This window comes from Gorilla gorilla, chromosome X (genome assembly GCF_029281585.2).
Source record: "Gorilla gorilla gorilla isolate KB3781 chromosome X, NHGRI_mGorGor1-v2.1_pri, whole genome shotgun sequence".
In the NCBI taxonomy this organism is placed as follows: domain Eukaryota; kingdom Metazoa; phylum Chordata; class Mammalia; order Primates; family Hominidae; genus Gorilla; species Gorilla gorilla.
This window is the reverse complement of record NC_073247.2, coordinates 77,056,793-77,078,995: the sequence shown is the minus strand read 5'-3', so window position 1 is coordinate 77,078,995 and position 22,203 is coordinate 77,056,793. Positions and strand designations below refer to the sequence as shown.

Sequence of the window (22,203 nt, the reverse complement as noted above, 5' to 3'; positions counted from 1 at the left end):
AGAAGTTGGAACACTAGCTGGTTTTTTAGCTACCTTATCAGCATAAGCACTGCCCTGAGTGATGGGATCTGATGCCTTTTGATGGCCCTTGCAGTGAATGACTCTAGTTTTTTTTTTTTTTTGGAAGTAAAGCTACCTTGAGAAGAGTTTTTATTAAAGAGATACTAACGATGGAGGACCCTTGTGTAGTGAGGAAACCTCTTTTTGCCCATATAACAGCAGGGTGGTACAGGATACGGAAGGCATATTTAGAGTCAGTATAAACATTGACGTGTAGTTCCTTTGCAAGAGTGAGGGCTCGAGTTAAGGCAATGGGTTTGGTTTGCTGAGAGGTAGTGGAGCGGGGCAGAGTGGTAGCCTCAATGATAGATTTTGAATATACTATAGCATAGCCTGCCTTTGCTGGTGTGTAGCAATTAGGCCTGGTGGAACTGCCATCAATAAACCAGGTGTGATCAGGGTGAGGAATAGGAAAGAAGGAAATATGGGGAAATGGAGTGAATGCCAGGTGTATCAGAGAGATACAGTCATGGGGGTCAGGTGTGGTATCAGGAATAATGTGGGAGGCCGAATTGAAGTCTGGCCCAGGAACAATGGTAACTGTGGGAGACTCAACAAAGAGTGAGTATAGCTGAAGGAACTGGGGAGCACAAAGTATATGTGTCAGGTGTGAGGAAGAAAATAGATTTTGGAAGTTATGAGAACTGTAGAGAGTGAGTTGAGCATAGTTTGTGATTTTGAGGGCCTCCAAAAGTATTAGGGCGGGAGCGGCCACTGCATGGAGACATGATGGCCAGCCTAAAACAGTAAGGCCAAGTTGTTTGGACAAAAAGGCTACAGGGCGCAGTCCCGGTCCTTGTGTAAGAATTCTGACTGCATAGCCCTGCACTTCAGCTGTGTGTAATGAAAAGGGTTGGGATGAGTCAGGGAGAGCTAGTGTGGGAGCAGTCTCTAAACATGTCTTCAAGGAATGGAAACAGGAGTGGGGAAAGGATTTAGGATCTATGGGATCAGCTAGATTTCCTTTTGTGAGTTTATATAATGGTTTTGTTAGGATGGCAAAAACAAAAATGGTTTTGTTAGGTATCCAAAGGTGAAAGTATCCAACCATGCCCAGGAAGGAAAAAGGAGTTGTTGTTTTGTAGAAGGGGTCAGCATTTGAGAGATCAATCGGACACAAACGGCAGGGAGAGCAGGTGTATTTTTATGAAGAATTATGCCGAGGTAGGTAATGGATGGAGAAGAAATTTGAGCTTTGGAGGGGGATACCCGATATCCTTTGGAGAATAAATGTTGAAGGAGCAGGAGGGTGTCTTGTTGAGGAGATTCAAAGGAGGGGCTACAAAGTAGGAGGTTATCAATATATTGAATAAGGTGAGAAGCAGAGGGGTGGAAAGAAAGTAAATCATGAGAAAGAGCTTGGCTGAAGCAGTGGGGGCTGTCCCTGAAGCCTTGCAGCAGTACAGCCCAGGTAAGTTGCTGGGACTGATGGGTGTCAGGGTCAGTCCAAGTGAAAGCGAAGAGGGTCTGGGATGAAGGGTGCAAAGGAATAGTAAAGAAAGCATGTTTGAGATCAAGAATGGAATAATGGGTTATGGAGGGGTTGTGAAGGGACGTATTGAGGATAGGAGAGTATATGGGTTTGGCACCACGGGGTGGATAGGCAAGACAATTTGGTTGATAAGGTGCAGATCCTGAACTAACCAAGATTAAGGCTTGTCTAGTTTTTGGACAGGTAAAGTGGGGGAATTGTAAGGAGAGTTTATAGGCTTTAAAAGGCCATGCTGTAACAGGCGAGTGATAACAGGCTTTAATCCTTTTAAAGCATGCCCTGGGATGGGATATTGGTGTTGAGCAGGGTAAGGGTGATTATGTTTTAATGGGATAGTAATGGGCATGTGATTGGTTGCCAGGGAGGGAGTAGAGATGTCCTATACTTGTGGGTTAAGGTCGGGGGATATGAGAGGAAGATGTAAAGGAGGCTTTGAACTGGGGAAAAGGGCAGCAATGAGGTGTGGCTGTAGCCTAGGAATAGTCAGGGAAGCAGATAATTTAGTCAAAATGTCTTGACCTAATAAGGGAACTGGGCAAGTAACTAAAAAGGAGTGCATAAAAGAACACTGTCCAAGTTGACATCAGAGTTGGGGAATTTTAAGAGGTTTAGAAGCCTGGCCGTCAATACCCGCAACAGTTAGGGAGGTAAGGGAAACAGGCCCTTGAAAAGAAGGTAATGTGGAGTGGGTAGCCTCCAGGTATTGATTAAAAAGGAGACGGACTTACCCTCCACTGTAAGAGTTACTCAAAGTGTCTGTAGGCTTTTGAGGCGATCAGGCAGTGTCAGTCTTCAGCCACTAAGCTGAGAAGATCTGGGAAGGAGTCAGTCAGAGAGCCTTGGGCCAGAGTTCCAGGGGCTCTGGGAGTGGCTGCCGGGTTGGACAGTCCGATTTCCAGTGGGTTCCCACACTGATGGGACATGGCTCAAAAGGAATCCCAGGCTGTGAGCATTTGTTGGCCCAGTGGCCAGATTTCTGGCACTTGAAGCAAGATCCTAGGGTAGGCAGTCCTGGAGGAACGCCTGGCTGCTGCGGTTCAGATGTTTGGAAGTTATTGTGTGCTGGAGATGTGGCTGGGGTTTGTCTCACAGTGGAGGCAAGGAATTGCAACTTAGAAATATGTTGCTACTTGGCTGCCTCTACTCTATTATTGTATACCTTGAAGGCGAGGTTAATTAAGTCCTGTTGTGGGGTTTGAGGGCCGGAATCTAATTTTTGGGGCTTTTTTTAATGTTGGGAGTGGGCTGGGTAATAAAATGCATGTTGAGAGTAAGATGGCCTTCCTCTGGGGTCTAGGACAGTAAAGTGTCTAAGGGTTGTTGCCAAACGGGACATGAGCTGGGCTGGGTTTTTATATTTGATGAAAAAGAGTCTAAATGCTAACTGCAGTTTTATGTTTTTACACAAAAATGTTTTTAAGAGGAACAGTAAGCCAGGGAGAAGAAACCTGCAGAACTTTGGAGCCTTACTTACACGTGTTATTTGTAATTATATTTTCTAACAATAAAGGTATGTTCCAATTTGAAGGCATTATTTGAGTTTGGCCATGTAAGAGTAAAAAATGGACTGGGTATTTGAGTGCCCAAAATCTTTTATTGGGGGCAAGAACCCAAAAAATATAATTCAAAGACTGAATATGAATATTTGTTAATGTGCTAAAAAAATCAACAATCAGTCATGATGATATTCTTGTCACCCCTTATACTAGCCTTCTGTGTTTCACAGGAAGTAAATTATCAAACACAAATGAACCTTCCAAGAATGTCAAATTGTATCAGTTATTAGCTAAGGACTTAAAGAAAAAGTTCTAAGGCTATAGCTTTCTTTAATATGATAACACATGTGAAGAAAGAAAAATTAAAATTTCAGAAAATATAGTTTCATAGGTGCAATCAGAAAAAAATCAAGAAGTTAAAAACCAATAAAATGTCATAAAATTATAGCTTACCAAATAATTCCATATATTTACCTCATTTGAGTTTTAGAACCAACATATAAAAAAGGGAAATATTATTTCCTTCATTGTCTAAATAAGAACAGTGACAAATTTTAATGTTATTATACTTATTCTAACTCATGAAACTCCAGAACTGGAATACAGGTCTTCTGATCTCTAGTACAATTTTTCTTCTGCCTGATAGAATGCATATACCACAATTTGTTCACTCATTCAACTGTGATGAACCTTTGAGTTATTTCCAGTTTTACAAATTAAGTTGCTATGATTATTTGTATACAAGCCTTTGTGTAGATATATTCTTTTATTTGCCTTGATTAAATATCTAAGAATGAAATGACTGATCCATATGGTAGTTGTATGATTAACTTAAGAAGCTGCCAAACTGTTTTCCAAAGTAGTTGTATCAATTTATATTTCCATCTGCAGCGTTTGTAGGAGTTCTAATTGCTCTATATCCTTGCTATTGTTTTATATGGTCCATTTTAAAGCCATTGTAATAGGTAAGTGGTGGTATCTCATTGTGGTTTTAATTTGCATTCCCCCAATAGCTAATGATACTGAGCTTCTTTTCCTGCATTTATTTGCTATTGCTATCTCTTTTATGGTGAAGTGTCTATTCAAATATTTTGTGTTTTTAAAATTGTTTTCTTATTGTTGAATTTTCACAAAACAGGTTTATTGAAGTTTAATTCATATAACATACAATTCATCCAGTTAAAGTACAAGAATACCTTGAAAATATTGCATATTCACTTCCAGACCACTACAAGAAAGCAAATACTGTAAAAACGTAAATATCACAATAAAGTGACTCATAATTTTTTAGTTTTCTGTTTCATTTAAAAGTTATGTTTACACTATATTGTAGTCTATTAAGTGTGCAATAGCATTATGTCTAAAAAATGCACATTTTTTTGAAAATATTTTATTGCTTGCCTGAAAATGCTAACAATCATCTGAACCTTCAGTGAGTTGTAATCTTTTTACTGATGGAGGGTCTTGCCTTGATGTTTATGGCTGCTGAATGATCAGGGTGGTGGCGCCTGAAGAATGAGGTAGCTGTGGTAATTTCTTAAATTTAGAAAACAATAAAGTTGCCAAATTCATTGACTCTTTCTTTTATACCATTTCTCTACAGCATGTGATTCTGGTTGATAACATTTTATCCACAGCAGTACTTCTTTCAAAATTAAAGTCTATGTTCTCAAACCCCACCACCACTTTATCAAATAAGTTTATGTAATATTCTAAATCCTTTGTTGTAATTTCAACAATGCTCACAGCATCTCCACCAGGAGTAGATTTCATTCCAAGAAACTGCTTTCTTTGCTCATACTAAAAAGCAGTTCCTCATTTATTAAAAAGTTTTATCATGAGACTGCAGCAATTCTGTTACATCTTCTGGCTCCGCTTCTAATTCTAGTTTTCTTGCTATTTCCACCAAATCTGCCGTTATTTTTTCCAGTGAAGTCTTGATCCCCTCAAAGTCATCCGTGGGGTTGGAATCAACTTGTTCCAAACTCCTGTTAATGTTGATATTTTGACCTCCTCCCATGAAGTGCACATGTTCTTAATGGCGAGAATGGTGAATCACTTCCAGAAGGTTTTTAATTTACTTTTTCCCAGGTTCATCAGATGAATCATTATCTCTAGCAACCATAGCCTTATGAAATGTATTTCTTAAATAATAGGACTTGAAAATCAATATTACTCCTTGATCTCTAGGCTGCAGGATGAATGCCGTATAGCAGGAAAGAAAGCAGCATCAATCTTCTTATACATCTCCATCAGAGCTCTTGTGTGACTAGATGCATTTTCCATAGAAGTAATATCTTGAAAGGATTTTTTTTTCTGAGGCAGTCTCAACAGTAGGCCTAAAACGTTCAATAAACCATGTTGTAGTGCTGTAAACAGATATTCTGTTATATGGATTTGGTTGTTCCATTTATAGAGAATAAGCAGACTAGATTTAGCATAATTCTTAAGGGCACTAAAATTTTCAAAATGGAAAATGAGCACTGGCTTCAAATTAAAGTCACCAGCTGCATTATCTCCTAACAAAGAAGTCAGCCTGTCCTTTGAAGTTTTAAAGCCAGGAAATGACTTCTCCTGTCTAGGTATATAAGTCCTAGGTGGCAGCTTCTTTCAGTACAGGGCTGTTTCGTCTACATTGAAAATCTGTTGAAAAGCTTGCCTTCTGCTAGCTTTTGAATTTGTTTGCTCCTGCTTTTCTAGTTCTTTTAATTGTGATGTTAGGGTGTCGATTTTAGATATTTCCTGCTTTCTCTTGTGGGCATTTAGTGCTATAAGTTTCCCTCTACACACTGCTTTAAATGTGCCCCAGAGATTCTGGTACGTTTTCTCCTTGTTCTCGTTGGTTTCAAAGAACATCTTTATTTCTGCCTTAATTTCGTTATTTACCCAGTTGTCATGCAGGAGCAGGTTGTTCAGTTTCCATGTAGTTGTGTGGTTTTGAGTGAGTTTCTTAATCCTGAGTTCTGATTTGATTGCACTGTGGTCCGAGAGACTGTTTTTTATGATTTCCATTCTTTTGCATTTGCTGAGGAGCGTTTTACTTCCAATTATGTTGTCAATTATAGAATAAGTGTGATATGGTGCTGAGAAGAATGTATATTCTGTTGACTTTGGGTGGAGAGTTCTGTAGATATCTATTAGGTCTGCTTGGTCCAGAGCCGAGTTCAAGTCCTGAATATCATTGTTGAGTTTCTGTCTCATTGATCTGTCTCATATTGACAGTGCAGTGTTAAAGTCTCCCACTATTATTGTGTGGGAGTCTAAGTCTTTTTGTAGATCTTAAGAACTTGCTTCATGAATCTGGGTACTCTTGTATTGGGTGCGTATATATTTAGGATAGTTAGATCTTTTTGCTGCATTGATCCCTTTACCATTATGTAATGCCCTTCTTTGTCTTTTTTGATCTTTGTTGGTTTAATATCTGCTTTATCAGAGACTAGGATTGCAAGGGCTGCTTTTTTTTTTTTTACTTTCCATTTGCTTTGTTAATATTCATCCATTCCTTTATTTTGAGCCTATGTGTGTCTTTGCACATGAGATGGGTCTCCTGAATACTGCACACCGATGGGTCTTGACTTTTTATCCAATTTGTCAGACTGTATCTTTTAATTGGGGCATTTAGCTCATTTACACTTAAGGTTAATATTGTTATGTGTTAATTTGACCCTGTCATTATGATGTTAGCTGGTTATTTTGCACATTAGTTGATGCAGTTTCTTCATAGTGTTTATGGCCTTTACAATTTGGTGTGTTTTTGCAGTGACTGGTACCAGTTTTTCCTTTCCATATTTAGTGCTTCCTTTAGGAGCTCTTGCAAGGCAGGCCTGGTGGTGACAAAATCTCTCAGCATTTGCTTGTCTGTAAAGGATTTTATTTCTCCTTTGCTTATGAAGCTAGTTTGGCTGGGTATGAAATTCTGAGTGGAAAAGTATTTTCTTTAAGAATGTTGAAGTTCAGCGGTGGTGTTGCCCCTGTCCAGGCCCTGAGTAGCCCTGAACATGGGCAGCCCCTGGTAGCTGCCATAGCCGAGCTGCCAGTGCTGGACTCTCATGGGCAGTGGGTGCCGTTTGGAGCTCTCCTCTGGGAGCGCCACACTATGGTAGTGTTTGTGCAACATTTCCTGTTTTACATTTGCAATGAATATGTAGAGGATCTGCCCAAAATCCCGAAGAGTTTCCTACAAGAAGCAAATGTCACTCTTATAGTGATTGAACAGTCATCCTACCATCCTTTTGAGCCTTTTTGCAAACTGCCTGGATATTCTCATGAAATTTATTTCATCCTGAGAGGGAAATTTATAAAAGATTGGGAATGAAAAGAGGTGAAGAAATGGCCTCCTCAGGACAGAGCCCCCACGTGAAGTCAAATATACTCTCAGGAAGCCTTTGGAGCTTGTGGTGGGCAGTAAGTGGCCCTCTCTTTGATTTTCAAGGAGACCCAGCTCAGCAAGGTGGAACTTTCATTTTAGGTCCAGGTAACAACATCCATTTTATACACCACGAGAGGAATATGTTGGATCACAAACCTATCAACTCTGTTTTACAGCCTGTGGGAGTTTAGCATGTGAACTTTACAAACAGATCTTCAATTATCCATGTGTGAGTCAACATGGTATCTCACTTTCGACTGGACCTCCTGGAATGTGACCTTCAATGCTGGGGTGTAATATCCCTGTGTAGTGTCTAACCTGCTGTCTCTTCCCAGCCTTTGAGGATTTAGGGAAGCATAAAGAGGCCTTGAACCAGTTGAACTGCATGCTGAGAAGCATCAGTTGTCAAAAATGTGATATATACTTTCATTACTTTCATTTTATAGCTTTTAAAATTTTATACAAAATAACACATATGAATATACAAAATATAACTTTAAAAATTATAAAATCATAAATACCATTTTAATTATTTTACATTATGGTATATACAGTCAATGAAGGAATTTTTTTGGCAATTAATACAAATTCTGATGAAGAATATATAAAGGGAAGGGAGAGCAACACAAGACCATTGTATTCAGTGAAGAAAGCAAAATATTAAATTCTGTCAACAATATAACTGCATTTTTATATGTATATATTTACATTTTTATGTGCTTAGGAAAAAGATAGGAAATAAACACCAAAATGTTGCCAGTAGGTATCTCTGTGTTAACATGTCTTTTCTGCATTTCCCAACTGTTCTATAATGAGCATGATTAATATTGTGGGGCCAGGAAAAGCTCTTTAAACATTATCTGACAATTTTATGCCTACAAAACAACCTTCAAAAGTGCAAATTATATAGGTTGCAGTCCATGTTTCCACCCTAATTGCTTTACTCAGAGGAAGTGTGGCAATCTGAACATCTCACATGTAGCCAGTGTCCACAGCACCTTCTCACTACACACTTGCTATCCATTTCACTAGGATTTTTGGGAATTGGGGGAGCTATGGAGAAAAAATTTGTTTTAGATATTTAAGATACGTATTTAAAATATGGTTAGTGTGCTTTTTGAAAGGGGATTATAAGAATTTTATTTTATTTCTTTATTTATTTTTGAGACAGAATCTTGCTCTGTCACCCAGGCTGGAGTGCAATGGTGCTATCTCAGCTCACTGCAACTTCTGCCTCCTGGGTTCAAGTGATTCTCCTGCCTCAGTCTCCCAAGTAGCTGGGATTACAGGCACCTGCCACTACATCTGGCTACTTTTTGTATTTTTAGTAGAGACAGGGTTTCACCATGTTGGCCAGGCTGGTCTTGAGCTCCTGACCTCAGCCTCCCAAAGTGCTAGAATTACAGGCATGTGCCACCATGCCTGACCAAAAATTGTTTAAAATTTTAAAAACTTTATGACTTAAATGTACACTATGGTTTAGTGTGCATTCCTAGAGAACTGGTATTTCTCACCCCCAAATTGCTCTTATTTGGAAGACTGTTGTCATTTTTATTTTTCTAGAATCTTAATCTGTTTAGTTGGGAAGTGTCCCAGAATTCCTGATGAAAAAAGTGTAGCAAAATCAGAATTTTGGTAATTATTAGCAAGTATAATACTGCTTTGAGCTCAATGCTTTTATATGAAGCATATGAAGTTACAAAAAATTAATGTATTAAAATATTTAAATATATTTTCATGTTTGTATAATCATGTTTTTATTCAATAAAAATGAAATTTCTCATTTAAATTATTTTAGAAAAAGAATGTTGAATATTGACCCCCCACTCTCTTCTGGCTTGTAGGGTTTCTGCAGCGAGATCCACTATCAGTCTGATGGGCTTCCCTTTGTAGGTAACCCAAGCTTTGTCTCTGGCTACCCTTAACATTTTTTTCTTCATTTCAACCTTGGTGAATCTGACGATCATGTGTCTTGGGGTTGCTCTTCTCGAGGATTATCTTTGCGGTGTCCTCTGTATTTCCTGAATTTGAATGTTGGCCTGTGTTGCTAGGTTGGGGAAGTTCTCCTGAATAACATCCTGAAGAGTGTTTTCCAACTTGGTTCCATTCTCCCCATCACTTTCAGGTACAAAATCAAATGTAGGTTTGGTCGTTTCACATAGTCCCATATTTCTTGGAGGCTTTGTTCATTCCTTCTCATTCTTTTTCTCTAATCTTGTCTTCAAGCTTTATTTCATTAAGTTGGTCTTCAATCTCTGATATCCTTTCTTCCACTTAATCAATTTGGCTGTTGATATATGTGCATGCTTCATGAAATTCTTGTGCTGTGCTTTTCAGCTCCATCAGGTCATTTATTTTCTTCTCTAAACTGGTTATTCTAGTTAGCAATACCTCTAACCTTTTTTCAAGGTTCTTAGCTTCCTTGAATTGGGTTAGAACAGGCTCCTTTAGCTCAGAGGAGTTTGTTATTACCCATCTTCTGAAGCCTAATTCTGTCAATTCATCAAACTCATTCTCCGTCCAGTTTTGTTCCCTTGCTGGTGAGGAGTTGTGATCCTTTGGGGGAGAAGAGGCATTCTGCTTTTTGGAATTTTCAGACTTTTTGCGCTGGTTTTTCCTCATTTTCATGGATTTATCTACCTTTGGTCTTTGATGTTTGTGAACTTCGGATGGTGTTTCTGTGTGGACGTCCTTTTTGTTGATGTTGATACTATTACTTTCTGTTTGTTAGTTTTCCTTCTAAAAGTCAGGCCCCTCTGCTGCAGGTCTGCTGGAGTTTGCTGGAGGTCCACTCCAGACTGTTTGCCTGGGTATCACCAGCAGATGTTGCAGAACAGCAAAGATTGCTGCCTGTTTCTTCCTTTGGAAGCTTTGTACTAAAGGGGCACCGGCCAGATGCCAGCTCTCCTGTACAAGATGTCTGTCGACCCCTGCTGGGAGGTGTCTCCTCATCAGGATGCACAGGAGTCAGGGGCCCACTTGAGGAGACAGCCTGTACCCTAGCAGAACTCGAGCGCTGTGCTGGGAGATCTGGTGCTCTCCCTTCAAACCCGACAGGTAGGAACGTTTAAGTTTGTTGAAGCTGCGCCCACAACCGCCCCTTCCCCTAGGTGCTCTGTCCCAGGGAGATGGGAGTTTTATCTATAAGCCCCTGACTGGGGCTGCTGCTGTTCTTCCTGAGATGCCCCGCCCAGAGAGGAGGAATCTAGAGAGGCAGTCTGGCTACAGAGGCTTTGCCAAACTGTGGTGGGCTCTGCCCAGTTTGAACTTCCTGGTGACTTTGTTTACACTGTGTGGGGAAAACTGCCTACTCAAGCCTCAGTAATGGTGGACACCCCTCCCCACACCAAGCTCGAGTGTCCCAGGTCGACTTCAGACTGCTGTGCTGGCAGTGAGAATTTCAAGCCAGTGGATCTTAGCTTGCTGGGCTCCATGGTGATGGGATCCACTGAGCTAGACCACTTGACTCCCTGGCTTCAGACCCCTTTCCATGGGAGTGAACAGTTCTGTCTCACTGGCATTCCAGGCGTCACTGGGGTATGAAGAAAAACTAGCAGTTTTAATTATATTCAAATCTTTCCTTTGCATTCACAACTTGGATGAATGTTTGGTGCAAAAGCCTTGCTATCTTGGTTGTCAACATGCCTTCCTCATTAAGTTTAATGATGTCTAGTGTTTGTTCTAAGGTTAGAGACATGCGACTGACTCTTCCTTTCACTTGAACACTAATTGTAGGATTATTAATTGAGCTAATATCAACACTGTTTTGCCTCAGAGAATAGGGATGCCCATAAAGAGGGGGAGATATGAGGGAACAGTTGGTTAGTAGAGGAAGTGATCTTTGTTTTTGTTTTTGTTGTGTGTTTCAGAACACACACATTTATTAAGTACCCTGTCGTATATGGGTGCAGTCCATGGCATCCCAAAACAATAGCATTTGTAATATCAAAGATCACTTATCGCCCACACACAGTGGATCATGCCTGTAATCTGAGCACTAAGAAGGGGGCCGGGGGGAGGGGCAGATAGCTTGAGCTCAAGAGTTTGAGACCAGCCTGGGCAACATGGTGAAATCCCATACGCACGCACACACACACACACACACACACACAAATTAGCTGGGCGTGGATGCGCGCACCTGTAGTCCCAGCTACTTGGCAGGCTGAGGTGGGAGGATCACTTGAGCCTAGGAGGTCAAGGCTGCAGTGAGCCATCATCGTGCCGCTGCATTCCAGCCTGTGTAACAGAGCGAGACACTATCCCAGAAAACAAAAACAAAAACAAAGATCTCTTATCGCAGATCACCATAACAGATACAATGATAGTGAAAAAGTTTCAAATACTGTGAGAATAACCAAAATGTGACACAGAGACATGAAGTGAGCATACATTGTTGGAAAAATGGTGCCAATAGACTTGCTCAACACAGGATTGTTACAAACTTTCAATTTGTAAAAAAGGCAGCATCTGGGAAACATAAGGAAGTGAAGCACAGTAAAAACATATGCATGTATAAAGCTTAGTGAGTTTTAGTATATAGAGAATTGTAAAACTATTATCACTATTTAATTCCAAAAAGATTTTATCACCCCCAAAAAGAAACCTATACCCGTGGGCTATCACTTCCCTTATTTTCTTTTTCTTTTTCTTTTTTTTTTAAATTATACTTTAAGTTCTGGGATACGTGTGCAGAATGTGCAGTTTTGTTACATAGGTATACACATGCCATGGTGGTTTGCTGCACTAATCAACACGTCACCTACATTAGGTATTTCTCCAGTGTTATCCTTCCCCTAGCCTCCCACCCCCGGGACAGGCCCTGGTGTGTGATGTTCCCATCCCTATGTCCATGTGCTCTCATTGCTCAACTCCCACTTATGAATGACAACATGCAGTGTTTGGTTTTCTGATCTTGTGATAGTTTTCTGAGAATGATGGTTTCCAGCACCATCCATGTCCCTGCAAAAACATGAACTCATCATTTTTTTTATGGCTGCATAGTATTACATGGTGTATATGTGCCACATTTTCTTTATCCAGTCTATTATTGATGGACATTTGGGTTGGTTCCAAGTCTTTGCTATTGTGAATAGTGCCGCAATAAACATAATTGTGCATGTGTCTTTATAGTAGAATAATTTATAATCATTTGGGTATATACCCAGTAATGAGATTGCTGGGTCAAATGTTATTTCTGGTTCTAGATTCTTGAGGAATCACCACACTGTCTTCTACAATGGTTGATCTAATTTAAATTCCCACTGACAGTGTAAAAGTGTTCCTATTTCTCCACATCCTCTCCAGCATCTGTTGTTTCCCAACTTTTTAATGATTGTCATTCCAACTCGCGTGAGATGCTATCTCATTGTGGTTTTGATTTGCATTTCTCTAATGACCAGTGATGATGAGCATTTTTTCATATGTCTGTTAGCTGCATAAATGTCTTCTTTTGAGAAGTATCTGTTCATATCCTTCACCCACTTTTTGATGGGGTTGTTTGTTTTATCTTGTAAATTTGTTTAAGTCCTTTGTAGATTCTGGATATTAGCCCTTTGTCAGATGGATAGATTGCAAATTTTTTCTCCCATTGTGCAGGTTGCCTGTTCACTCTGATGATAGTTTCTTTTGCTGTGCAGAAGCTCTTTAGTTTAATTAGATCCCATTTGTAAATTCTGGCTTTTGTTGCCATTGCTTTTGGTGTTTTAGACATGAAGTCTTTGCCCATGCCTATGTCCTGAATGGTATTGCCCAGGTTTTCTTCTAGGATTTTACAGTCCTAGGTCTTTTAAGTCATTGTTCCATCTCGAGTTCATCTTTGTATAAGGTGTAAGGAAGGGGTCCAGTTTCAGTTTTCTGCATATGGCTAGCCAGTTTTCCCAACACCTTTTATTAAATAGGGAAAGATTTCCCCATTGCTTGTTTTTGTCAGGTTTGTCAAAGATCAGATTGTTGTAGATGTGTGGTGTTATTTCTGAGGCCTCTGTTCTGTTCCATTTGTCTATATATCTGTTTTGGTACCAGTACCATGCTATTTGGTTACAGTAGCTTTGTAGTATAGTTTGAAGTCAGGTAGCATGATGCCTCCAGCTTTTTTCTTCTTGCCCAGGATTGTCTTGTTTATGCGTGCTCTTTTTTGGTTCCATTTAAAGTTTAAAGTAGTTTTTTTTTTCCAATTCTGTGAAGAAAGTCAGTGGTAGCTTGATGGGGATAGCATTGAATCTATAAATTACTTTAGGCAGTATAGCCATTTTCATGATATTGATTCTTTCTATCCTTGAGCATGGAATGTTTTTCCATTTGTTTGTGTTCCCTCTTATATGCTTGAGCAGTGGTTTATAGTTATCCTTTAAGAGGTCCTTCACATCCCTTGTAAGTTGTATTCCTATGTATTTTATATTCTTAGTAGCAAATGTGAACGGGAGTTCACTCATGATTTGGCTGTCTGTTATTGGTGTATAGGAATGCTTGTAATTTTTGCATATTGATTTTGTATCCTGAGACTTTGCTAAAGTTGCTTATCAGCTTAAGGAGATTTGGGGCTGAGATGATGCAGTTTTCTCAATATAAAATTATGTCATCTGCAAACAGAGACAATTTGACTTCCTCTCTTCCTATTTCAATACAATTTTTTTCTTTCTCTTGCCTGATTGCCCTGGCCAGACCTGCAAATACTGTGTTGAATAGGAGGTGTGAGAGAGAGCGTCCTTGTCTTTTGCTGATTTTCTAAGAGAATGCTTCCAGTTTTTGCCCATTAGCTGTGGGTTTGTCATCAATAGTTCTTATTATTTTGAGATACATTCCATTAATACCCACTTTATTGAGAGTTTTTACCATGGGGGGTGTTGAATTTTGACTATTGAGATAATCATGAGGTTTTTGTGATTGCTTCTGTTTATGTGATGGTTTACATTTATTGATTTGTGTATGTTGAACCAGCCTTGCATGCCAGGGATGAAGCTGACTTGACGGTGTTGGATAAGCTTTGTGATATGCTGCTGGATTCGGTTTGCCAGTATTGTATTGAGGATTTTCACCTTGATGTTCATCAGGGATATTGGCCTGAAATTTTCTTTTTTTGTTGTGTCTCTGCCAGGTTTTGGTATCAGGATGATGCTGGCTTCATAAAATGAGTTAGGGAGGATTCCCTCTTTTTCTATTGTTTGGAATAGTTTCAGAAGGAATGGTACCAGCTCCTCTTTGTCACTCTGGTAGAATTTCATTGTGAATCCATATGTTGTTCCTGGACTTTTTTTTGGTTGGTAGGCTATGAATTAATGCCTCAATTTTAGAACTTGTTATTGGTTTATTCAGGAATTCAACTTCTTCTTGGTTTAGACTTGGGAGGGTGTGTGTCTAGGAATTTATCCATTTCTTCTAAATTTTCTAGTTCATTTGCATAGAGGTGTTTATAGTATTCTTTGATAGTAGTTTGTATTTCTGTGGGATCAGTGGTGATACACCCTATAATTTTTTTATTTGATCTATTTGATTATTCTCTCTTTTCTTTTTTATTAGTCTGGCTATCTATTTTGTTGATCTTTTCAAAAAACAGCTCCTGGATTCATTGATTTTTTGAAGAGTTTTTCGTGACTCTATCTCCTTCAGTTCTGCTCTGGTCTTAGTTATTTCTTGTCTTCTGCTACATTTTGAATTTGTTCGCTGTTCCTTCTTTAGTTCTTTAAATTTTGATGTTAGCGTGTCAAATTTACATCTTCTCTGCTTTCTCTGGTGGGCATTTAGTGCTATAAACTTCCCTCTACACAGTGCTTTAAATGTGTCTGAGAGATTCTGGTACATTGTGTCTTCGTTCTCATTGGTTTCAAAGAACATCTTTATTTCTGCCTTCATTTTGTTATTTACCCAGGAGTCATTTAGCAGCAGGTTGTTCAGTTTCCATGTAGTTGTGTGGTTATGAGTGAGTTTCTTGATCCTGAGTTCTAGTTTGATTGCACTGTGGTCTGAGAGACTGTTATGATTTCCATTCTTTTGCATTTGCTGAGGAGCATTTTACTTTCAATTACGTGGTCAATTATAGAATAAGTGTGATGTGGTACTGAGAAGATTGTATATTCTGTTGATTTGGGGTGGAGAGTTCTGTAGATGTATATTAGGTCCACTTGGTCCAGAGCTGAGTTCAAGTCCTGAATATCCTTGTCAATTTTCTGTCTCGTTGATCTGTCTAATATTTACAGTGGGGTGTTAAAGTCTCCCACTATTATGGTGTGGTAGTCTAAGTCTCTTTGTAGGTCTCTAAGAACTAGCTTTATGAATCTTGATGCTCCAGTATTGGGTGCATATATATTTAGAGTAGTTAGCTCTTCTTGCTGCATTGATCCCTTTACTATTATATCATGCTCTTCTTTTTCCTCTTTTGATCTTTGTTGGTTTAAAGTCTGTTTTATCAGAGATTAGGGTTTCAACTCCAGCTGTTTTTTTTTTTTTTTTGCTTGCCATTTGCTTGGTAAATATTCCTCCATCCCTTTATTTTGAGCCTATGTGTGTCTTTGCATGTCGATGGGTCTCCTGAATACAGGACACTGATGGGTCTTGACTCTTTATCCTATTTGGCAGCCTGTGTCTTTTAATTGGGGCATTTATCTCATTTACATTTTAGGTTAATATTGTTATGTTTGAATTTTATCCTGTCATTATGATGCTAGCTGGTTATTTTGTCCATTAGTTGATGCAGTTTCTTCATAGTGTCAATGTTTTTCACAATTTGGTATGTTTCTGGAGTGGCTGGTACTGGCTGTTCCTTTCCATGTTTAGTGCTACCTTGAGGATATCTTGTAAGGCAGGCCTGGTGGTGACAAAATCGCTCAGCATTTGCTTCCCTGTAAAGCAAATTTTATTTCTCCTTAGCTTATTTTTTTATGCCTAGAAATTTTATTTTTGATTATTTTTTAATTATACTTTAAGTTCTAGGGTACAAGTGCACAACGTGCAGGCTTGTTACATATGTATACATGTGCCATGTTGGTGTGCTGCACCCATTGACTCGTCATTTACATTAGGTATATCTCCTAATGCTATCCCCCCACTCCCCCCACCCCACCACAGGCCTCGGTGTGTGATGTTCCCCTTCCTGTGTCCAAGTGTTCTCATTGTTCAATTCCCACCTATGAGAACACGCAGTGTTTGGTTTTTGGTCCTTGCGATAGTTTGCTGAGAATGATGGTTTCCAGCTTCATCCATGTCCCTAAAAAGGACATGAATTCATCGTTTTTTATGGCTGCATAGTATTCCATGGTGTACATGTGCCACATTTTCTTAATCCAGTCTGTCATTGATGGACATTTGGGTTGGTTCCAAGTCTTTGCTATTGTGAATAGTGCCACAATAAACATACGTGTGCATGTGTCTTTATAGCAGCATGATTTATAATCTTTTGGGTATACACCCAGTAATGGGATGCCTGGGTCAAATGGTATTTCTAGTTCTAGATCCTTGAGGAATCGCCACACTGACTTCCACAATGGTTGAACTAGTTTACAGTCCCACCAACAGTGTAAAAGTGTTCCTATTTCTCCACATCCTCTCCAGCACCTGTTCTTTCCTGACTTTTTAATGATCACCATTCTAACTGGTGTGAGATGGTATCTCATTGTGGTTTTGATTTGCATTTCTCTGATGGCCAGTGATGATGAGCATTTTTTCATGTGTCTGTTGGCTGCATAAATGTCTTCTTTTGAGAAGTGTCTGTTCATATCCTTCACCCACTTTTTGATGGGGTTGTTTGTTTTTTTCTTGTAAATTTGAGGTGTTCTGGTTTTTGGAATTTTCAGCCTTTTTGCACTGGTTTCTCCCCATCTTTGTGGTTTTATCTACCTTTGGTCTCTGATGTTGGTGACCTTCGGATGGGGTCTCTGAGTGGATGTGCTCTTCCTTTCTGTTTGTTTGTTAGTTTTCCTTCTAAAAGTCAGGCCCCTCTGCCGCAGGTCTGCTGGAATTTCCTTGAGGTCCACTCCAGACCCTGTTTGCGTGGGTATCAGTAGCAGAGGCTACAGAACAGTAAAGGTTGCTGCCTGATCTTTCCTCTGGAAGCTACGTCCCAGAGGGGCACTTGCCAGATGCCAGCCAGAGCTCTCCTGTACGATGTGTCTGTCCGCCCCTAGTGGGAGGTATCTCCTAGTCAGAATACACAGGTATCAGGTACCCACTTGAGGAGGCAGTCTGACCCTTAGCAGAGCTCAAAAGCTGTGCTGGGAGGTCCGCTGCTCTCTTCAGAGTCATCAGGCAGGGACGTCTAAGTCTGCTGAAGCTGCACCCACAGCCGCCCCATTCCCCAGGTGCTCTGTCCCAGGGAGATAGGGTTTTTATCTTTAAGTCCCTGACTGGAGGTGCTGCCTTTTTTTCAGAGATGCCCTGGCGGGAGAAGGAAAATCTGGCAGTCTGGCCACAGCAGCCTTGCTGAGCTGCAGTGGGCTCTACCCACTTCAAACTTCCCAGTGGCTTTGTTTACACTGTGAGCATAAAACTGCCTACACAAGCCTCAGTAATGGAGGACTCCCCTCCCCGCACCAAGCTCAAGTGTCCCCGGTCAATCTCAGACTGCTGCTGTGCTGGCAGCGAGAATTCCAAGCCAGTGGATCTTAGTTTGCTGGGCTCCATGGGGGTGGGACCTGCCGAGCCACACCACTTGGCTCCCTGGTTTCAGCATCCCTTTCCAGGGGAGTGAATGGTTGTGTCTCGCTGGTATTCCAGGCGCCACTGGGGTATGGAAAAAAAGAACTCCTGAAACTAGTTCAGTGTCTGCCCAAATGGCCGCCCAGTTTTGTGCTTGAAACCCATGGTCCTGGTGGGGTAGGCACCAGAGGGAATCTCCTGGTTTGCAGGTTGGGAAAACCATGGGATAAGCACAGTATCTGTGCTGGAGTTCCTCAGGCTCAGTCTCTCATGGCTTCCCTTGGGTAGCGGAGAAAATTCCCCTACCCCTTGTTCTTCCTGGGTGAGGTGTCACCCCACTCTGCTTCAGCTCGTCCTCCGTGGGCTGCACCCACCGTCCAACCAGTCTGAAAGAGATGAACCGTGTGCCTCAGTTGGAAATGTAGAAATGACCCGCCTTCTCCGTCTATTTTGCTGGGAGCTGCAGACCAGAGCTGTTCCTATTCGGCCATCTTGCCAGTCTCCTATCACTTTCCTTATTATCCCTTATTATTTTCAGTCTTTCTTTATATATTTCATAAATGAGTCCTTTATTAGGAATGTAATTTGTAAATATTTTCCCCAGTGTGTGGCTTGTCTTTTTATTCACTTGGCAGTATTTTAGGAAGATGAGCAGTTCTCAGTTTAATGAAGTCCAACTTATCAATTTTTTCTTTCATGTGCTGTTCAATTTTTTCCTCTTTCAAATAGGGATAGTGATTGTTTAGGTCTTTTTGGAAAATTCCCCAATCCAAACTTCAAACTCCTGTACCAATTTGCACCAATTTTTTTTTTTTTTTTTTTTTTGAGACAGAGTCTCGCTCTGTCACCCGGGCTGGAGTGCAATGGTGCGATCTCAGCTCACTGCAACCTCTACTTCCCAGGTTCAAGCAATTCTTCTGTCTCAGCCTCCCAAGTAGCTGGGATTACAGGCACCCACCACCATGTCTGGCTAATTTTATGTATTTTTAGTAGAGATGGACTTTTGCCATGTTGGGCAAACTGGTCTCAAACTCTTGACCTCAGGTGATCCACCCACCTAGACCTCCCAAAGTGCTGGGATTACAGGCATGAGCTACTGTGCCCAGCCCAATTTGCACCAATTTGAAGGTAGGCTCTAGCCAGTTCCATAGATCGTTTGATCCATGGTGTTGCAATTAATGTATGTATAGGGATTAGCACGAATTGGGTTCCAATTTTTTGTTAAGAGCTATTTATTTGTCCCAAGTCTTAATAACTGGATTATTTCCAAAACCATATGACAGTCACCCAAATTATTGGGCAAAATAATTTATGAAGGGACAAGCAACCTAGAGATAGTAGTATGGAATCAAGTAACTCCCAATGGTCTGCAATAATTTATAATTAATCTTGAACCTAATTTACTAAGAAGGAACACAGACTAGCAAAAACAGAGTAATCACCTAAATCTACAGAAAGTGCCACTGGATTTAATTTTCACTGGCAAAACCTATCAGAAAAGAGCAATAAAAATATTAAATTCAAACCTTCTTCAAATGACTATAACTTCAACTAATAAAATGTCAAGTATGAAATCAGTACATATTTTAGCTACCTGGGAATTTCTTACAAAACCTTGTTTAACCATATAGGATCTGGGCTTTTGTTTTGAAACCAACTAGCACACAGTACCATAAATAGCTGATATGAGTGGTTAAGAAGACAATATTTGAGGAAGAGACTTATTATTTTACAAAATGAAAACATTTAAAGCCAAAATGGTTTACAAAATAAAAAAGGACTTGCCTTATATTTAAATCTAGAAGTGATTGTGATTAAAAAAAACTTTTAACTTTTTATTGACTAGCGTTCTACTTTAGGACAATATAGAGACATAGTTGAAAAACTCTAAACTTTATTAGTTATTTCATCTGTAATAAATATTCCCACATTTTTTAGTAAGAAAGAACTTATTAACATTCAAAGATATATACTTTATTACATATTTACCATAAACTCTTCCAAAAGTCTTTTATACCTGTAAATATCAAGAAGGGTATATCAGCACATGAATTCTGCTTCAATTGCTATGCTCACCAAAGAAAATAGTTACTATTTTAGACTAATACGGATGACACACAAGTAGATTTGCTGTGGTACACAGTGCTTATTTCCACATATTCTTTGTTGTAGTGATAAGCAGCAAGAAAAACAAAGAATAATATTAAGTGAGCTATAAATAGAGTAACCATTTCTATTAGATTAGGATTTACTAACACACATTACTGACAAAAGGTTAAAGGGCTTGGCTCGAATTATTATGAAAGGAAGTTCTTTTGAAAGAGAAGAAACAGTGTATAAGGCAAATATTCCAAAATCTGAAAGATTCTGAACTCTCAAACACTTCTGGTCCCAAGCATTTTGGATAAGGGATATTCAACCTTTACTAAAATCAGGGAGGGTAAATGGAGACAAAACTTCACAAACTTAAGCTCAGGCTTTCAAATTAAATACTAAGTGTTTCAGATTAAATAGCCTCCAACTCCATCGGATACCATTGGAAGCAAAAAGGAAACTAGATCCAGGAAGGTCAGACAAACATGGAATTTTTTTTTTTTTACCACAGAATGCCACATAGAAAAACAACATAGAGAAAGTTTGGGCAAATTTTGATAAATGTTTGGGTAGAAACCTATTTTTAGGTAACAAATATGGTTTTTATTAATAATTGCTGGGGGAGATATGTGGAAAGAAAATGTGTGCATTGGGTCACTTTAAAAATTCTGTTTAACTTAGAAAGGGTGTATCTCTAAAGATAATTTAAAGAAGAACAGAACACATGCAAAAAAACTAACGGGGACTTGATAAAAACTCAGGAATACTCTTTGGTAAAAACCGTATAACCAAAACTATGAAGTTTTAATAATCTGAAGTGGTACATCTAAGTTTAGTATATTTACTGCTATTTTAATATTCCATGCCTAGAATAGATCAATTTAATAGAAACAAATATTTTGCCAACCAGTAATGGCAGAAAAACTTTACATGTTTTTAAAAAACATTAATTTTGTGAAAGTGGATGAAGTAGCACTCAGTAGTGAGCAATGACTTTTGCCAAAGTTATCATATTGCATTCTCCATTGTCAGCCCACTGTCTACCTTCTCTATTAATGTAGGCTAACCTAAATTGAGTGTTTCTGTGGCTTAACGTTGTCAGAGGTCGATCACTGTATATTTCTATTTAAATGAGGCATGCATTTTTTATGTAGCAGTACAAAAACCCCTGTCATTATTCAGTACCAAAAAATACACATATTTACGTATGTATGTTACATGACACTGAGGTTTGGGGTATGAAAGATCCTGTCGCCCAGGTAGTGAGCATAGTACGCAATAAGTAGTGTGTCAGCCCCAACCCCTCTGCCACTCTTCCTTCTCTAGTAGTCCTCAGTGTCTATTGTTCCCATCTTTATGTCTATGTGTACCTAATGTTTAGCTTCCACTTGTACATGAGAACATGTGGTATTTGATTTTCTGTTTCTGTGTTAATTTGCTTAGTATAATGGCCTCCAGTTTTCATGTTGCTGTAAAGGGCATGGTATTCTTTTTATGGCTGCATAGTAGTCCATGGTGTATATATACCACATTTTCTTTATCCAATCCACTACTGATGGGCACCAAGGTTGATTCTGTGTCTTTGTTATTGTAAATAGAGCTCTGATGAACATACAGGCACATGTGTTTTTTTGGTAGAATGATTTACTTTCCTTTGGGCATATACCAAGTAATAGGATTTCTGAGTCAAATGGTAGTTCTGTTTTGAGTTCTTTTAGAAATCTCCAAACTGCTTTCCACAGTGGCTAAGCTAATTTACATACACAACAACAGTGTATAAGCATTCTCTTTTCTCCACAGCCTTGCCAGCATCTGCTGATTTCTAACTTTTTAATATTAGCCATTCTGACTGGTATGAAATGGTATCTCATTGTGTTTTTGATTCGCATTTCCCTGATGATTAGTGATGTGAAGGCTTTTACCATTTTTTTTTTTTTTGCCTCTTGTATGGCTTTATTCTTTCCAATTTTATTTCAGGTTCAGGGGATACATGTGCAGGTTTGTTACATGAGTAAATTGTGTGTCACAGCGGTTTGGTGCACAGATTATTTCATCACTCAGGTACT

General features: G+C 39.4%; 1 protein-coding gene and 1 pseudogene across 2 annotated transcripts in view; one reads left to right on the top strand and one right to left on the bottom strand.

Moving 5' to 3' along the window:
- ZC3H12B (zinc finger CCCH-type containing 12B) overlaps positions 1-22,203 on the bottom strand; it is a 477,685-nt gene that overhangs the window by 138,868 nt on the left and 316,614 nt on the right. The gene's annotated exons all lie outside the window — the stretch shown is intronic.
- LOC101133563 (peroxiredoxin-like 2C) lies at positions 6,992-7,650 on the top strand (annotated as a pseudogene).